We start from the raw sequence: 18,538 nt of genomic DNA, 5'->3' as shown, positions 1-18,538 counted from the left end.
AAACACAGGTACCAAACCTGCAAACACTCATGCCTGGGCATAACTTTAAACACTTGAGTAGTGGTATGGATTAGGACCTTGCAGACTTTTCCCTGTTGTCACAGCATGTAGTGTAGCTGCAGGAGAACTCAGACATGGTGGACACCCATCTGGAGCTTTCTACGCCTCGTTAGCATCTCAACCAGAAAGCACCTTTTCCTCCTTGAAATTCAGGCTCATTCCTGGGTTACATTTGCTGCTACCTTCTGAATGCTCCTCCTGATGGCTCTATGGACCATCCCCTTTTGGTGGAGCCAACGTTAATGTGTCGTAGGCCAGCGGGAAATCCTAGCTTAGCTGTGATGGCCATTTCCATGCTGCAGCTTGCATCTCTTTCAATCCATCCCTCTCCTTCTTACAGCAAGGTCTCAAATCCTTTCCATGGACGATTGTCAGGGTCACTGTTGGCCTTCACGCCCTATGTCAAACATTTCCCTGCTCCACCATGGAATCTCCCCCGCCTCCATTTTTGAGGGGAGGAGCAGATCGTTTGCTTTGGTTTAAAGGCTGTCCTATTTTTTTAAGCCATCCCATGTATTTTTGATGCATTACTCGAGGCTGTTCATTGCCCTTGTTAGGAGCCATTGTTCAGTGCCATGAGTCAAGGGCGCTGGAGCCTCTGTAGAAGTCAGGGGGGCCAAGACCAAAGTGCTCCCTTTCTCTCCACGGCTGGCTGCTCTCTCTTCTGATGCCACAGCAGCTCCTGGTGGGCAAAAGGTGTAATTGCAATGCCTCCCTGGCAGACTCTATTATTTTGCAGGGGACAAAAATTTGTGCAGGACATGAATTCTGCACTTATGTTTCTTTTTGTTAAAAAGTGGGGGGGAGCTATGCTCCCCCTGGTTCCCATGCCAGTGCCATGAGTGCCCCAGCATGGTGATCCTGGATGAGCTTTAGAAACAGGGCCAGATCCTTGGGTCTGGATTCAAAAAAAGAAGGGGGGCTTGGGGAGAAGAAGTGAGAGGGGAGAGTCAGAATGTCACAGGAGAGGGGAAGGAGTAAGAAAAGGGGACATTGCGAGGGGCAGCAACACCCCCAAGAAACCAGAGTGGGAGCAGGCCTGACATGCCGTTCCACTCCCAAAGATGCTTGAGGGGAGAACATGCCTGTCCCTTCATTCCCTGGTGATAGAGAACTGGCCACTACCAAAGAAACAATAGGGACAATCCAGGGTCTGGTGGAGGGAGGGGTGCCTATGGAGGGGAGAGCTGTGGAGCTTGTTGGAGGCCTCTTTAGGGCAGGAGAAGATTCAGAGATGCAGCCGGGCTTCTGGATGCCAATCCATCCCAGTGCTGAATTCCAGACCTTTTCAGTTGCCACCCGTGCTGGTTTGAGGATGTATTTGTGCTGTGCCAAGGCTGGTTTTATGTAGGGTTACCATACCACCGGGTTTTCCTGGACATTGCCTCCTTTTTTAAGCTCCGTCCTCTTTTCAGGTGGACTTTTCAAATAAGAGGCCATATCGAGATTTTTGCGGAGCAGATTTTGCAACTCAGAAAGAGCCCTGATTGGTCTGCTTCCCGACGGGTCCTTCCCCTTCATCCACAGCTGATTGGTCCATTTGCCTGCTGTCACAGCTGCCGGATTCCACCCACCCAGGCCCTGGCTCCCAGCCCTGGGGAGGAGGAGAGGCGAGGAGGTGCTGACTGACGGCTGTCGCTGCATCCTGGGCTTGCGCCAGCCATCCTTCCATGACGGAGCAACACTGCCCCCCACCTACAAAGAGTACCCCCACCACAGGTACCCTCTCCAGCTCCCCCAACTGTACCCCACCTCAGTTCTCCTTCTCCTCCACTTCCTCCCGTTCCACCTCCCCCTCCAGCAGTCCTTTTTTTGGGAAGCTGAAATATGGTGACCCTTTTCTGTAGGTTCTTTCAAAGGCTTCCGTAACTTTCCATCATTGTGACGTGACATCCTCGCACACTGGTGCACTGGCCCTGTACAATGCACATGCTGCAGGCTTCTTTTTTTTAATATTAAATCATCCCCTCTTCCCCCACCCTCAATCTAACTGAGAGAAGAGGAGGAAGAGGGGACAAAGAGGATTTTTTAAAAAGTGGAATAGGCAAGGGAAGGGTTAAAAGTTCTCCAAATCATGCTCAGCCTCAATCTTCAGCCCCTGACTGGAACTTGGCAGCTCTGCTTTGGAGCCATTAAGGAAGCAGCCATCTGCTCGAAAACACAACGGGATGGGATGGAACTCTTCGCCCAATGCTATTTTATGATGCGGATTTCTCAATTTTTCTGCTGGGAAAAATAAACCTGGAATCAGTGGACAGTTTCCTCCCTAAAATTTGCACACATCATTAGCAGCTGTCAATCCGCACCATGTATGTCCATGCAGCCTTACTCCAGCTGTCATCTGTTCAAAAGGTTTAATTTTAAAGGGCCAGATTCACAGCTGGTGTGAATCAATTTTGCTGCATGGGAGTCAAACTATTTAAATGCAGACTTAGCTTCCATTATTAAGACAAAAGTACAATCAAATCATTTTGACTTAGGGCCTGATCCTGCTCCCACTAAACTCAGAGGGGGAGCCAAGGAAGGATGATAGGAGGAAAAACATTATACAACCCTGGAAGTTTTGCTGCTTTGTGATATTCCACGATTGCAGCACAGACAAGAAGCTTATTGCAATGTTCGGTTGATAGCCCTGATCCAGCAAAGCGCTTAAGCAAGTGCACAATTTCAACCATTTGAGCAGTCTCACTGATGTCTGTGAGACCACTTGCATGCTTAAATTTATGCATGTGCTTAAGTGCCTTGCTGGATATAGCAATAAACTCTACAAGTGATACAATACAGCTTTACCTTTAAACAGGGCCTGATCCAAACCGCTGAACTCATTGGGAGTCTTCCATTGACTTCAGTGGGCTTTGGAGCACACCCATCCAAGGATCTCAAAGTGCTTTACAAACGTAAGAGACATAGTTGCGCCTTTAAGTGGGAGGAGTATAGTGAACCCACCTCGGAAGGAACATGCAAGTTGCACCAGTTGCTTTGGATAATGCAGACTGACCCTCCTGGGTGGGGCAGGCTAGTTCCATTGGCTAGGGCTGGGGCCTGATTCTGAATCTCTTATTCTGTCCCTCCCAGTCTCTCTGGAGGTGGCTTGCCCCTTCTTTGGTGTCAGAAGGGATCAGTCCCTGTTTACACTGTGTGCAAGTACTGCAGCACAGGACTGGATTTGGAAGGGCTCTTTAGCCTTCCCCCACTACAAATCCATGCAGGACCAGAGGGAGTCAAAGTTAGGCCATGGCTCTGTCCTCTTGTCTTTAATTGCATGGTAACATACGCTCTCTGTCCCTCTGTGAGCAAGGATGGAAATGATATATAACAATTTAGAAAAAGGCTTGGCCTTGAGGGTAGAGAAACATGCTATTTTCCAGGGCGATTGTACCACCCATTCCTCAAGAGTGGCTTCTGGGTTTGTCAGTTCATTTGGCTGCACGCTCTTTTCTTTAAACACAACTTTCTTGGCAAGTTAAGATAAATGAGTGTCATGGTACAGTGCAATTCTTCCAGGAGGTAGCCTTTCACTGGAAAAGCATGAAAGGTTAGTTCTCTAATGGTCCCATTTTGGAGGAGCCAGGAGGATTTAATTAACAACAATAAAAATCAATGTCAATGCTCTATGTACTTTTTGTGGCCGGACCTTACTTTTGATTCATTTTCTGAGCAAAAGTCAAAAGCTCAATATTTGCATGGCTTTGATTGCAGTTTGAAAAGAAAGGGATTTCTACAGGCTTGTTGCATGTAATGATTGCAGTTACATTTTATGGCTTACTCTTGCACAAATACTTATCTGCCGCTTGGTCTATGGGAAAGAGTGAATGTACATTGCATGCCTAGAGCTTCATATTGCTGGGAATGCGTGTTTTCCAAGAGCATTCCCGATTGGATTACAGAACCCTGACTCACACAGCAACTGATCTAACGCTTCGTCTGCAGCAAGTGCCTTCGCAAGATGTAAGAGCAGGTTCCGATTCAGGCTCAGAATTGGTGACTGGGGGGTGACGTTTTGGAAAAGCCGTTGTCAAGGTTACTGTCAAATTGTTTGGTACGCAGGGGCCTGGACTTTTCCTGTTGCTTCAAAGGCAGTGTCGACATCGTATAATTAAGAATGGGGAGTAAGCGGGATGTGACTAAGGGTGACCATTGACAAGAGCCTGAAAGTTTAAACAGTCAGAGGAAACTGAGTATCAGAAAACTTAGACTGAATGTCTGGGGAACCATGTGGTTGAAATCAGTCTATTAGTAGCAGCAAAGTAATATTTTGACACCTCAGTTGAGCTCTGGGCCCTATTGTGCTAGGTGCTGTACAAAAACATTCTAAGAGCTAGTCCCTGTCCTAAAGGGATTACAATCTAAATAGACTAAACAGGTCAAAGGGGAAACGAAGGCACCAAGAGGGAAATGACTCACCCAATGTCATGAAGCAGAGCTGTGACTAGTACCCAGCTCTTCTGAGTCCTAGTTTAGCACCTTATTCATTGGACCCTGTTGTCTCTACTGGCTCATGCTGATCTACACCAGCTGGGGATAGGGCTCTGTAAGCAATCTGGAACACTATCAGATCCTCCAGAGTGTTATACGGGGATGGTAATCTTGTTTCATTCTCTTTCCCCGATTTCTATATTGACTGCTTCTGCTGCCCTTCTATCTCTTCTTTGTGATTGTGTCTCCCCTGCTCTTGGTCTAGTTTTGTACCCTGCATTCTCTCATCTGCTGGCCTCTCTGCTCCTTTCACCTCCTGCTTGTGTTTTCGCTTTCCATTTCTCTCCTCACTTCCAGCCCTAGTCCCCACCCCCTTGCCTTTAGAGGGCCAGCCTGCAAAGTAGACTACCAGCCCACACAGGGGAGAAAGCGGGAGTAAGAATTATCCCCCTTATACCCAAGCATGAGCTACCCCAGGTCTGGGTATGCAGGCCTCTCTGCTCCCTTCCCACCCCAGAAAGGTAGCTAGGGAGTGAGCAGGGAGGGACAGGAAATGGGTGGCACCAGCAGCAAAGTAGGACACTCCCAGAGTGGCAGGGAAGATGAAGAGAACTGTGCTTCAGAGGGACGTCTCTGGGATGTAATGCCAATCTCGTGCTTTGAGTAGAAGTGTGGTCCAATGGTTAAAGCCGAGGATGAGGAATCATCATTTTTCCCATGATCTTGAGTGTGTGGCTTACACTCTCTGTGCCATATTTGCCCCATCTGTAAAATACTAAACACCTCACAGGGTCTTGTGAGGCTTAATTAATATTAATAAGTGCTTAGAGATCCTTGGGTAAACTGTGCTATAAAAATACCAAATATTGTTATTCTTCCATTTAGTTTTTTATACCCAGTAGCCTGCACCCTGCATTGCACCGTGCATGACACAGCATCTGCCATCCTAGTGGCACTTGCACTGACTTAAACTGGCATTCTGATCTGATCCATTTCAAGAGGATCTCCTTGGTTCCGGTTTAAAAGCCTTGCTATTGAAGTGGGCTGTTTTCTGCCCCTCCTTAGGCTTGAGCCAGCACCTCAAAGATCACAGCATAGAAATGTTATTTGCAGATTTAGGGGAAACTTGTAAACTGGCAAACCAGCTAGAAAAATAATGAAATGAGGGCACACTCCAGGATTGCTTCAGATGGCCATAATCACAGCCCTTGTCTGGGGAAGGCCTAATTCTAGTTCCAGACACGTCATTGTCTTCGCCCCAATAAGAAAAATCAAATACATGCACCGTTGTCTTTTGCCATGGATTTAAATAATCCAGGTCATCAATGACGATTGGTTAGTATAATGTCAAACACAATAATAACTCTTGGCTTCTTGTTAACAAAAGGCGGAAGGATGGCCCAGTGGTTGGGGTGCTAGCCGGCAGCCTGGGTTCAAATCCCTGCTCTGCCACAGACTTTCTGGTGTAACCTGAGTCAAGTCACTTAGGCCCAGATTTCTAATGGCTCTTAAGTAGTTAAATCCCTTTTGAAAATAATATTTAGGCTCCTAAATCAGTTAGGCACTGGAAAGATGAGTGCAGAAGCACCTAAATGCCTTTTAAAATCCTGGTCTTTGGTCTCTTCGTGCCTCACTTCCCCCTGTGTACGATGGGGATAATAGCACTTCCCTGCCTTAAAGGGTGTTGTGAGGCTAAATACATTAAAGATTGCGAGGCACTCAGATACTGCAATAGATGGGGCCATATGAGTACCACAGATAGATAGCAAGCTATTTAACGCCGCATGAAATATGTCCTGATGGCAGTGTTATGGATCATTGTCATTCACAGCCCAGGTGTCAGTCTGTAACTCCTAGGGGACAACCCTCAGTGTTAGCCCAAACAGAAGGGATTAAAAATAGCAGCCGGCATCCTTCAGGGAAACAATAGGAGCGCATGAACTCAAAACTCCTGCAGACACTTCAAATTCAAGACAGCTTGAAAGGATTATAGAAAGTCGGCATGACCTTGAGTGTGAATCCCCGTGACAGCACTTGGAACAGCATGATTTCCTTGTTCTGTCAGAATCTGTACGGTATTTTGGTCCTCCCCACCTGACTTACAAGTTACTAATGGATTAAACATGGCGCATACACAGTGTACGAGTCCACATTGGTCATTGATATGAGCCACCCTGGATGAATCTATCAGTCATCACGCTGTTTATAAGTGGTTTAGTGGAGCTCCATAGCACATCGGCTTCTTCTGTCAAGACCCAAAGCAGAGCCCTGAGTAGCTCAAAAGTTTGGACCTTCCACCAAGAGAAGTTGGGCCAATAAACTTGTCTTGCCCTGGGACCAACACGGCTACAACACTGCAAACATCTGTCAAGAGTGGCATTTCGGAATGGCAAAATAGATTTGGGACCAAACTGGAAATGGGCCCCGTCCACATAGTTCTGATCCAGAGCCAAACCTCCCCAAGGTTCATGGGTATTTGGCTCAAAGGTTTAGATTCTGGGCCCCTCTCTCTCATTCAGTCAAAACCATAGGTACACGTGTTTGACAATGACGGCCTCAAGGGCATGATACCAACCATTTCCAAGATGAGTTCCCAGAATCAGTGCTGGGGATGGGCTGAATTGCTGTCTAGAATTAACAGTTAGTAGAGCTGCGGGAGAGCTCCTGGGCAAGACAATTCTTGTCTCCCATAAGGTCCCGGAAGTCACTACACAAGTCAGCCCCCAATATGAGCACTGGCTGTGTATGCCTACTGCACCTCTTGACTGTCTAAAGTGTAGATAGGATAAATTAGCAGAGGGCAAGATGGCCATTGGCTATCTTTAAGTTATCGGCCCTTGAGTGTGGCGTCTCGGGATCTTCTTGGGGGTCTAAAGATTCCCAGTTCAGATGCATAACGTGGACACTTGGCCGTACACATAGGATGGAGCTGTGTTGCAATCAGACGACTTCTGAGCCTCCTTATAAGCCTCATATTCCTGTACAGAGACAAGGTACTGAGAAGCTAAATGGGGAGAATGACAGCACCAGAAAGCTGACAAAAGAGTCTATCGAACAGATTACACTCCAGTGCAGGGGACAGAAAGAGCCAGCCACAAGTAAATGCCTAGGAGGTCCTGGCTGCAAGAAGAAACGTGTTTTCTGCTGATGAATTAGGTGCAAGTTATTACAGTTGTGATGACTGTTTATTATAGCGGAAGCAGCAAGGTCCTTAACTTTATTCCTGTGAGTGGTTCCCCTGAGAAGTTTCGGTTAAGTATCTTGCTGAACAGGAGCCCAAGAGAAGGGTCCCCTCCTGTGGATTTCTTAAGATGCATGAGGCAGGGAGTTCCAGAGGTGGGTAGGCAAATGGGCTTTGCCCACACTGAGCTTTTCCTGAAAATCTCCCATTGTTATAGCACCTGCAGAGCTGAAGCTGTGCTAGGAACTGCTGGAAGCGCTGGCACAGACTCGATGGCAGCATTTTTTGCCACGGAGCTGTCTAGCCCTGATCTGAGCAGGGTGGTATAATCTCCTCGATGAGCCTTCGCTAGAACTGATGGAGATGCGGTGGTGCCACAGGAGGGAAGGGAGGTTTCCAGAAGCTCATTGTAGACACCGCCTCAATTCCACATTATGGAATTTTCCTTTTTTATCTTTATTCTTCCTGTAAAAAACTTGTAGAAAAGTTGTAGAAAAATTGTGCGATACTTGACAGTAATTGGGAAAGTGGAGGTAAGGATAGTGCTACCCTTGCTCACTTTCGCTGGTAGCTTCTTCTCAAGTGACTGTAAGGCCCCACTGGTCTACAACCCAGGCTTGTAAAGCTACCAGGCAGCTGAAACCAACTTTTGTTCCACTTCCCATGACCTGCTGTGAATACAGATCATGGGAAGTTCCACCTCAAGGGTTTGACAGACAGCAGCCCCCTGGCTCCTGATTGGCTCCCGGACCCATATAAACCCAAGGGGTGTTCCAGGAAGTGTCCAGGCAACAGTTTGGATCTTCTGTAGCTGCCAGGACCATTCCTGTTCCTTGATCTTGAATTCCTGGCTTGACTTCAGCTTGATTTGGATTTTGCCTCCTGATGTGGACCCGGAAACCTGACTCGGATTCTGCTATCGACCCTGACTATGAACTCCATGCCACCCCCAGCCTCAGGTTTGCCCTTCCTCTGCCTCTTGCCCCTGACTGCCCTTGTTGGGATCCTGACAGTAGCCTCGTTTAAACTAACGTGACTCCTTGCAGAGTAAGGAACTATTCAGCCAGAATTTGACCTATTATGATAAAACATGTTCACAAGAAGACAGAGTTGAGATCCAGGGCCAGATCCTCAATTGGTGTGAATCAATGTAGCTCCATGCCCTGACTTACAAATGATTAGCAGTGTTCTCCTCGGGTAGTTTTTGTTTGGGTGGTGGGTTAATTTTTGGTCTGGAATAGAGAGTTATTCTATTGTTACAGTGGAGCTCCATGTGCATATTGTAGGATTGAGAAATAGAGTGACTGTAGCATTTGCACAGTACTGTTCTGATGGGTTGATAAATCATTCAGATTTATGGTAAGCCACAGCTCTGAGTCATCAACAGAGAATAATTTCCTAAATGCAAATCATCTGCATTGTTTAAACACATTAGGGAATTTTACTAATGGTCATTTCAATTTAGGCCTGGCCTACTCTTAAAAATTAGATTGACCTTGCGGCATTGCTCAGGGCTATGTAAAATTTCAGTATAGACTTGGCTAGCTCAGTGGAAGGATTCTTCCACTGACCTAGCTAGCACCTCTTGGACAGGTAGTTTAACTACCTCAATGTAAAATCTCCTTCCATGGATGTAGGAAGGTCTACACTATGGTGCTGCAGCAGCACAGCTGCACTGCCATAGCTATGCCACTGTAGTGGCTATAATTTAGACAGATCCTTAGTTTATAAACTGCTTAAACCAAGCTAACTCCTATATGTTAAAATGCTTGAAGTTACCCACGACTAGATACACTTTTGATCTGAGAAGCATTGTCTGGAGTAGAGCTGTGTGAATGAATGATTTTATTTGGCTTGGTGGCCAAACTGGAAAAAAAAATCACTTTGGATGCCCCAAACTGAAAGTGTTTTGAAATTTTAGGAGAAGTGAAATATTGAAAAATTGTTTTGTTTCAGGTTGACTGAAACCAAAATGTTTCATTTAGATTTTATGAGGTTTTAAAAAGTTTTTAATGGATATTTTAAAATAAAATTAAGGAGCATTCCAAAATGAAACATCTTTCCAAAATGAAAAGTCGAAATGTTTATTTTTGGAAATGCTGAAACTAATCATGTTGACACTTCTGATTTTTTTTTTTTTTTTTGCAACTGAAACTATTTGCCAAAATTGGCACAAATTCACAAATTTTTTTGGTTAATTTGAATTTGCATTTTTGGGGGGCAAAAAAAAGTTTGTGTGAAAAATTTTGCCCAGCTCTAATTTGGAAGTTTCAATTTAAAAAAATTGTACAACACATACCTTACTGTAGCTTCTCACTGGAGCCCCACAGTTCCAGCATTAGAGATACACATGGGAGGTATGATTCTCCTAGATAAATGACTATGTTATAATGGCAGTATACTTGTCTACATTATGTACAGCTTAGGTTAACCACTGACCTTATTTACCAGCGGTATGGATCTGAAAACACCACCCATAACTAGCTCTGCACACAATCCTGCCAAAATAAACAGGCAGGTTTTTACACAGCTACCTTTAGATGAGCAGGAAAAGGGAATTCCCATGATCATATTTGGAAATGTTATTTTTATGTTCCTGCCAAAACTCCATCCCCCACGCTAGCTCACAGTGTGTTTGACATCCAAAAGGATGAATGCTAAGAATCACCTTCCTAGGAGGGGATGCTCTAAAGTTCTGCTGTACACAGTGAGGTCCTATATCCTGTGAAACCACTGCAAAGAGAAAACTTACTCACAGCCATCCAGGGTCAAATCATGGGTCCCATCAGAGTCACTGGTGACCAGCATATTTCCCCTATTGTTGTTGTGCCTCCCTGGATTCATTGTGGGGCAGAAGAAGGGGGATCGGTCATACAATAAAATGCTATTAATCTGCAGTTAAGCATAATTAACCCGTGGAACTCATTGCCAGGGGATGTTGTGAAGGCCAAAAGTATAACTGCGTTTAAAAAAAAGACATGGAAGACAGGTCCATCACTGGCTATTAGCCAAGATGCTCAGGGATGCAACCCCATGGTCAGGGTGGCCCTAAATCTCTGCCAAAAGCCAGGAAGGGAAGATGGGTGGATCTCTCCAGAATTGCTCTGTTCAGTACATTCCTCCTGAAGCTCTAGTATGGGCCTCTGTCAGAGATAGGATAGTGGGCTAGATGGACCATTGGTCAGACCCAGTATGGCCATTCTTATGTTCTATTCACACAAGTAAGTGTATTAGAATATGACCCTAAATTAGTTACACTAGTCAGAGTTTTATAGGCTGCTTGTTTGCATTTTATATTGATCAGTTTAGACTCCACATAAACATCACACGGTCCAAACTAACCTGACTACAGAAGTTGTAATCCCACATCCTGCTACATAGAAGCACATCGGCATTTATTGATGAGATATTAGATGCAGAGAAAGTACATGATCTTAACAATCTATAGAATTGCCATTAGGGGTGGGTGAACTGGTTTAAATAAAGTAAGAAAACCTGGACATTCACTGAAAACTCAAATTGGATTTTTATCTACTGTTTAAAAAATGGTGGACAACTTTATTTTCATTTTTCCTACATCTCTGCATTTGTTGGCTCTGGCCAGGATTGGAAGAGAAACTGATGAAAGGCTGTTGTGGTGGTAACTTTGATGAAATGGCTGGAAACACAAAGTATCCGAGATTATTCTCAATATTACAGGAGTGTCTACAGACCTAGCCAAGATGGGAGCTCCATTGTGCTAGGTGCTGTACAAAGATTTAATGACAGAGGTCCTTCTTGCCCCAAGGATTTTATAGATTAAATAGCTAAAACAGACAAAGGGTGCAGGAAAGGAAGGATTATCATCCCCATTTCACAGATGGGGAAAGGTGCCTTAGAAAGATGAAGTGAGTTAGCCAGTTTAATTTTATTATTTATATTGCAATAATACCGAGTACTAGGGCCCCATTGTGATAGGCACTGTACAAACATGTAACAAAAGAGGGTCCCTGTTCAAAAGAGGCTATGATCTAAGTCAAGAGGCAATGCGGGGGAGGGGGGGGGGAGGGAAAGGAAGCACATGGTAACAATGAGATTATTATGATCCTAGATCACAGCACACCTACCGCCTAACCATTGTCAAATGCTTTGTAGGCACAAGGTCACATATGAAGCCTCTCTACATTTTCCAGCAGAATACGTCCTCACAAGGTTTTTTCAGCATAGTTTAGGAAGTTCAGGTGAGGTTAGCCGAGCATCCCAACTTATCCTGAATTTCAAACTTCTGTGGAAAAACAACGAGAGTCCTGTAGCACCTTAAAGACTAACAAATTTCTGCGGGCATAAGCTGTCGTGGGCTGCAACCCACTTCGTCAGATGCATGAAGTGGAAATCACAGATAGGAGGTGTGTATATATATATACATCCAAGGTTGCAGCCCAGGAAAGCTTATGCCCGCAGAAATTTGTTAGTCTTTAAGGTGCTACAGGACTCTCGTTGTTTTTGCTGTATCCAGACTAACACGGCTACCCCTCTCGAACTTCTGTGGTTTTCTCATCAGCAGTTGAAATTCCAGGACATGGCATTTTGTACTGTCGTTTTACATGCTGCGCTATACAGAGGATATGTTATCATTCACTTCGCTCTGCTGCCTTTATGAGAGGGAAAGAATATATTGCATTTTCTGTCATGGTTACTCACAGCAACAACACTGGCCAGAGGAATGAATTTCCCACCTTTCATTATAATGACGTATGGCAACTAGCAACAGGGCAGCCGAGCTCCTTTATACACCTGTGCACCTTGTCCTAGTCCTTAATGTGCTTGTGAGTACAAGAGAGAGCTAGGAAATGTTAGTTCTATCTAAAAAGGGCATTTCCTAGCAGAGGCTTTTCAGCCTGTTAATGGACATTGACTATTCCCCAGCTCTAGGTGTGTGTCTTGAACTCAAAACCTTTTAGTCTAAAAAAAGGAGAATCCTCTCAATGAAGCCACATTCATATAGCTTCAGCCAGCTTTAAATTTTTCCATCGCCTCTCTCTTCCACTGCAGCCTCTTAAATGGCTGTTTAAACAGCATGGTTCAAATTTGCAGCCTCTCTGGACAATATGGGAGAAGAAATGGTACAAAATGTCCAGATGCCGCGTTTCCTCCTTGCATCTGACGGTGGCACTGCCTCTTGTTCAAGAGCTCCACCCCTCTGAACTCCAGCTGCATAGGGCTTTATGTGGTTCAAGTGACTTTCACTAACAGGGCATGGCCAGTGTCTTACAGAAAGTACTCACTGACCTTTCTGTAATAAGCACCAATGTTGCAGAGCAACAGGGAATGTCACATGCATGAGTCAGCTGTCTGAGGTTTTGTGCCTTACCCAATTCTTAAACTCTTTACTAAACACAACTACGCATCTGCTGCTCTATATATTTCCTGACCCTTCACAATTTCCCCCAGCCTGCCATTACATGGCTATGCCTCTCGGGATTGCCAGTCCCAGCTGTTCAAAAATTATGAATCAGGCCCCCTAAAAATCATGAGATTTTCATGTCATCCTGTGACTCCAGGAGCTCAGGTTTCAAGAAAAAAACACCACATATCAGAAGACTCAGGATATAATTGTGAGAGTTGGCAACACTGCTTAAGGACAGAACACCAGGCAAACTACACAAAACTGTGACCAACCAGGAGATGCTGTAAGCAAAATAAGCACCTGATCAACAAACAAACCTCCTATTTCAGTAGCTTCCCTGAGATCACACAGAAAGGAGGTAGTAGATCCAGGATTGAACCCAGATCTACTGAGTCCCTATCCACTGCTATAACCAGGAGACCAACTTCCCTTTTACATTGTTGATGTTTCTTTATTATTCATATATTTACATTAAAACAGGCTTTCCAATGTTCTCATTTGATCCTGTAACTTTTTTTTTGCCCAGAGTTGCCATTGCTTGTGAGCCTGAGCTATAACATAAGATGCTCAGAGCAGAAGCTGAACTTTCCCAAGGGCTTGAGGGGCAGAAAAGACCATTTTTTTAAGCAATCAAATAAGAAGGAGGGGGAAAATATGTGGCAAATGATAGATGAGTAGAACTATTTCTGTATTGATGGTTACATTTTCAAACAAGTCAGGAACTCAATTATGTGAGCTACTGTCCTCCTAGGACACTCAGTGACCAGTTGTGCATGCAAAATGGGCAAATGAATGCACAAATAACCAGAATTATGTATATGCATGTGAAGTTACCCAATTTGCACTTGCAAATGCAGTATTTGGTCTGTGGAGAGCTGTACCATGTTATGACAGCAGAGAATGTGTGCTTGTTAGAGGTGCAGTTGCACACCTGATTGGTTTGAAAATCAGGACCTCATTTTTCTAAACGTTCAGTGAAGCCACAGCAGTTCTTCAAAGCAAGTTGTGACCTGGCTCACAATCTAAGCTATGGGAGGGAAGCAAATTTCCATTTTAAAGTTACGTGTATCCAAATGAAAAATGGGAAATTCAGGTTCAGCTATATGTAAGTCTGTCTAGCAGATGTACTTAGCTGGTCCCCATTACCATGGTATCTCAGCACCTCTGTCTGTCTTTAATGCATTTAAACTTGCATCCCTGTGAGGTATCAAAGTAATATTCCCATTTTGCAGCTAGGGAACTGAGACACAGAGAGACAAAGCAATTTGCACAAGGTGAGGGACATTGTGAATTCCAGACTGGCACTCTAACCACTGGGTCACCCTTCCTCCCTCCAGTTTTGTCCGAAAGTAGTGCCACAGTTTTTCCTCTTTATTGTTCTGGCTGCCCTGAAACACACTAGTGTCCCTGATCAAGCAAAACCATCCGATGCATGAGCAAAAATCACTGTTGCCAGCGAAACGATGGAGGAAGTTCAAGAGGCGAGTCATCCAGCAGCATTCCTATTTCCTTCATAAAACATCCATCCTCTTGGGTGGGCAGAATCATGTCCACTCCCATTTCTGTAAAGAAATCCTCACAACTTACAAGTTGCAGAGAACCTCTGCGGAGTCACCAGGAAGAGAGTGATAGGGAAATGATTCTGCCTCTTCTCAATGTGCTTTTATTTAACCCCATGTATAAGAACTTGAAAAGGACAAAGCTTATGCTTCCATTTCACAGAGTTACATTAGTCCTCAAGATGCATCATCATAGATCATTTACTCCCAGTTAGTGTTGACCAGCTGTTATTTCCTCATGTGTAACTCACAATAATACTTTCCACTTTAGTATTTTTCTTATGAGAACCCCATAATAATAACTAATAATAACATTATCTGCCTCTTATGTTGCTTTTCATCTCAAAAGCACTTTACAAAAGAGGTAAATATCATTATCTCCATTGTACAAATGAGGAAATTGAGGTAGTAGGAAGTGAAGTGGCTTCCCCAAGGTTATCCAGCAGCAGAGCTAGGCAGAGAACCCATGTTTCCATGTCCCAATTCAGTGCATATCCTCCTGGCTATTCATTAACTGGAAAAAGCCAGCAGCCTAATAGTTGTTTTGCCCCTCATCTTAGTAAATAAGAGTGGTCCAATTAGACACACAAAGATTTGAGTGGGAGCATTGTGATGTATTTAAATTGAAGATTGCCAGTTAACAGCAATACCTCCCAGATGGCAATTTAAAATGTTGACATAATTGAATTAGCCTCAACAAGCTAAGTGTGAATCTAGGTTGTCATCATTAGTTGTCTCATTTAAACAGATGGAGAGAGAGAAAACGTGGCAACTAAACACACAGTGGAAGCATAACGGGCTCACTCATCTCTCGGGAGCTTACAGATCGTATGATATTTATCTCTGAAATGGTATAACTCACTGTTAAAAGGCATTATGTGTTATTGCAAGTGGTAACAGCCCATAATTGCTTTACATATGTGGAAAACTTACGATACTGCAGCATTTTTGCAATTCAGTCATTCACACAGGAAGGTGACTAAACTTCCTTTCAGCTCTGGGCTTTTGTCCCAGTCAGGATTTTGAAAGGCATATCCCAGTTTGCCAAGGAGTGGGCTCCCCTCCCCTGCTTTCTAAAGAAGAAGCATTGCATCAGGTTTAAAAGTTATGGTTCAAAGCAGATCCAGGTATATTTCTGTCTGTACAGGGACAATTTTTCCTCTCTACTGCCTAAAAAGAGTAATTGTTCCAACGGTGTATTTATAAAGAAATTAGTCATGGATGTGAACATTACTAAACCATTGTCTTATATACCATATATCCTTAGATACTTACATGACTGCTGTCACAGTCCTGGCTGAGCTCCCCCTTGTGCATGCTCACCGAGCAGCTGTGTTTGGACCCTCAAGCTGGATCCAGGTGCTTCTAAGCTTCCTCCATCTGTGCAGGCTCCAGACACAGTCTCTGGTCTCTCAGACACTACCCAAGCATGGAGTGTTTGTTTAGTACCATGTCAAGGAAATGGGAGCCAGCTTCACTCTAGTACGTACTCCAGTTTATACTTTAACCCTTCAGGGACATGTGACAGTTGAAGCAAGAAACCCACAGTTTTTGTAGTGGACTTTCTAAACCAATCACACTTTACTCAGACAAATCACAAAAAAGTCACAGCTGTAGGCAAAACAACACACACTTGTATGCCATTCCCTCCCTTAGAGTCCTCACAGCTTTTGAGCATTCTTCTGATTTGAGACAGTGGCTTCAGGGATCTTGGTACCCCCCTTCTGGACCCCACTCCTCCACTTCAGTCTTTTCTTCCTTGTTATGGACTCTCCTCTGACTCCTCTAACAACCTTCCCTTAGTTTGTTCAAGTCCAGTAGTCCAAAGTTTCCCCTTTACCTCAGTGAGCATTTGCCTTTTTCACAGTAGCTTTTATCTTTGTTCTCTCTTTTCTGCTGAGGATTTCCCATTGCTTCAGCCCCACCCACTGCAGACAACCTGGGGATGTCTTGTTTCCCTTAGGCTGCAGCCTTCTTATTGTTCAGGTTAATGGATCTTCATTGTTTTTGTCGCATCTCCCTAAGCCAGGTCTGCAAGGTACATGACACAAAGCCTGATAGCAAATGGCTGACTCACTATATACTGAGGCGTTCAGTGATACAGCAGTTGCATAAAATTAACCAGAATGCATAAGCTTTACATAACAAGTTCCCCCAAACCATCACAGTTCCCATTACCATAGTATCAGAGCACCATACAATCCATAATGAGTTCCAGAAGGGTAACCGTGTTAGGCTGTTTTTAGCAAACAGCGAGAGTCCTGTGGCACCTTAAAGACTAACACATTTAGTTGGGCGTAAGCTTTCGTGGGCAGAAACCCACTTCGTCAGATGCGTGAAGTAGAAACGTCAGTTTGGTAGGTATATATACACATGCAAAGATGGGTGAGTTACATCACAGTGAGGAGGGCAAGTGTTAACAGAGGTAAATTCAATCAGGGTGGATGAGGCCATTCACAACAGTGCAAATGTCAAAAGAGGGAACATTATTTTTTGTAGTGGGCTAGCCACTCCCAGTCTCTATTCAGTCCTAGTCTGATAGTGACAAGTTTGCATTTGAGTTCCAGCTGTGCAATCCGTAATGTATTTGTCCTCCCAGCATCCCTATGAAGTATTGCGATTGTCCCCATTTTACAGGTGGAGAACGGATAGAGAGAGAATAAATAACTCACCCGTAGTCTCTCAGGAGGTCTGTGGCAGAGCAGGGAATTAATCCTGGGCCTCCTAAATCCTAGGCTAGCACCCTAAACATTGGAGCACCCTTCCTCAAAAACTACTTCGAGATTAAAAAGGTTGTGCACATTCAGCTTCCCCTTTCTCATCAATACGGAGCCTACAATACTGAGTGCCAAGAAGGAACTTTAGGAATTGATGCGTAATGTGGAGCCTTTCAATGGTTCGGTTTGGTTTGACACCAGCTATAGCTCCAGTCAGCAGAGGCTGCCAGCAATCGCGATCTGACGCCAGTGTGGTCGGACATATGACCGACCCCAAATCTGGCAATCAGTGAGACCTTGAACATATGAGCAACACATACCAGCTAAGTATTTAGTTGGGTCTTCTCAGCACTTCTGGAATATAAATAAGTCTTTTTATATATTCTGGGCAGATTTTTGCTTACTCGTCTCATTTTCAGAATAAATTATTTGACTTCTATTCAGTCTCTGTTCATATGGAAAGCACTTGTACGGACTGACAGCTCTTTGGGTCAGAAGAGCGGGACTCAGGGCCCCATTGTACCTTTGCAGTGCCTCTGTCTGCCTGGGTGACAGCTGGAGAGCCAAGCCACTGCACCAGTCCCAAGAATTCTTGCAGGGCAGCGGTACCTTCACCTTCCATTTTATCCTGCCCTAGGCTTTTCTATAGCTCCTCTGGCAGGTGTAACTAAGGCCAGCGTTTTGAAACTCAGTGGCTTAAACGAGGCCCCTGGATCCAAATGTAGGCACCTAAACAAAGGGGTCTGATTTTCAGGGATGCTAAGCTTTGGGAGGGCCCATTGAGCAACTCGACAAATCAGGCCTCTTTCATTTAGGTGCCTCATTTAGGCAAAATTTAGTCTATGCATCTACAGAAATCTGAAACCCAATTAGGCCCATCAGTCACCATGGAGCAATGAAATGAAGCCTTCACCCCAGTGGGAGTAAAGTGAGTCATGACCTAAGCCTGAAGGATGTCATGGTCTGACTACAACAAAGGTTATCTTCACCCCCTTCAGCCTTGTGTGTACAGCTAAAAATCCCCTGGCATAGGCCCAGAGTTGGCCTGGCAGACAAGAGATCTCAACCCATCATGCCAGAGCTCGTCAGTGTGTGGACATTGAAGAGACTCAAGACAATTAGCCAACTCCTAGTGCAGCCAACACTCTTGTATGGCTGGAGAAACTCATAGGTGCAGCCCTGTGAACCTCAGACATTTCACTACACATGATCAGACGCC

The 18,538-nt window shown here is 44.6% G+C and overlaps 1 long non-coding RNA gene across 1 annotated transcript; it reads right to left on the bottom strand.

Annotated features, from left to right (window-relative positions):
• Positions 1-1,928: 1,928 nt before the first annotated feature.
• On the bottom strand, positions 1,929-16,079 carry LOC137164097 (uncharacterized). Its single transcript, XR_010922938.1, has 2 exons — positions 15,878-16,079; positions 1,929-2,283 (listed from the first exon to the last, which is right to left on the bottom strand). It is a non-coding gene; the product is annotated as an uncharacterized lncRNA (long non-coding RNA).
• Positions 16,080-18,538: the final 2,459 nt, after the last annotated feature.

Source organism: Emydura macquarii, unplaced genomic scaffold (genome assembly GCF_026122565.2).
Source record: "Emydura macquarii macquarii isolate MOO-44397 ecotype Brisbane River unplaced genomic scaffold, CSIRO-AGI_Emac_v2 contig_2676, whole genome shotgun sequence".
NCBI lineage: Eukaryota > Metazoa > Chordata > Testudines > Chelidae > Emydura > Emydura macquarii.
The sequence above is the reverse complement of the archived record's forward strand: the minus strand, read 5'-3'. Positions and strand labels throughout refer to the sequence as shown.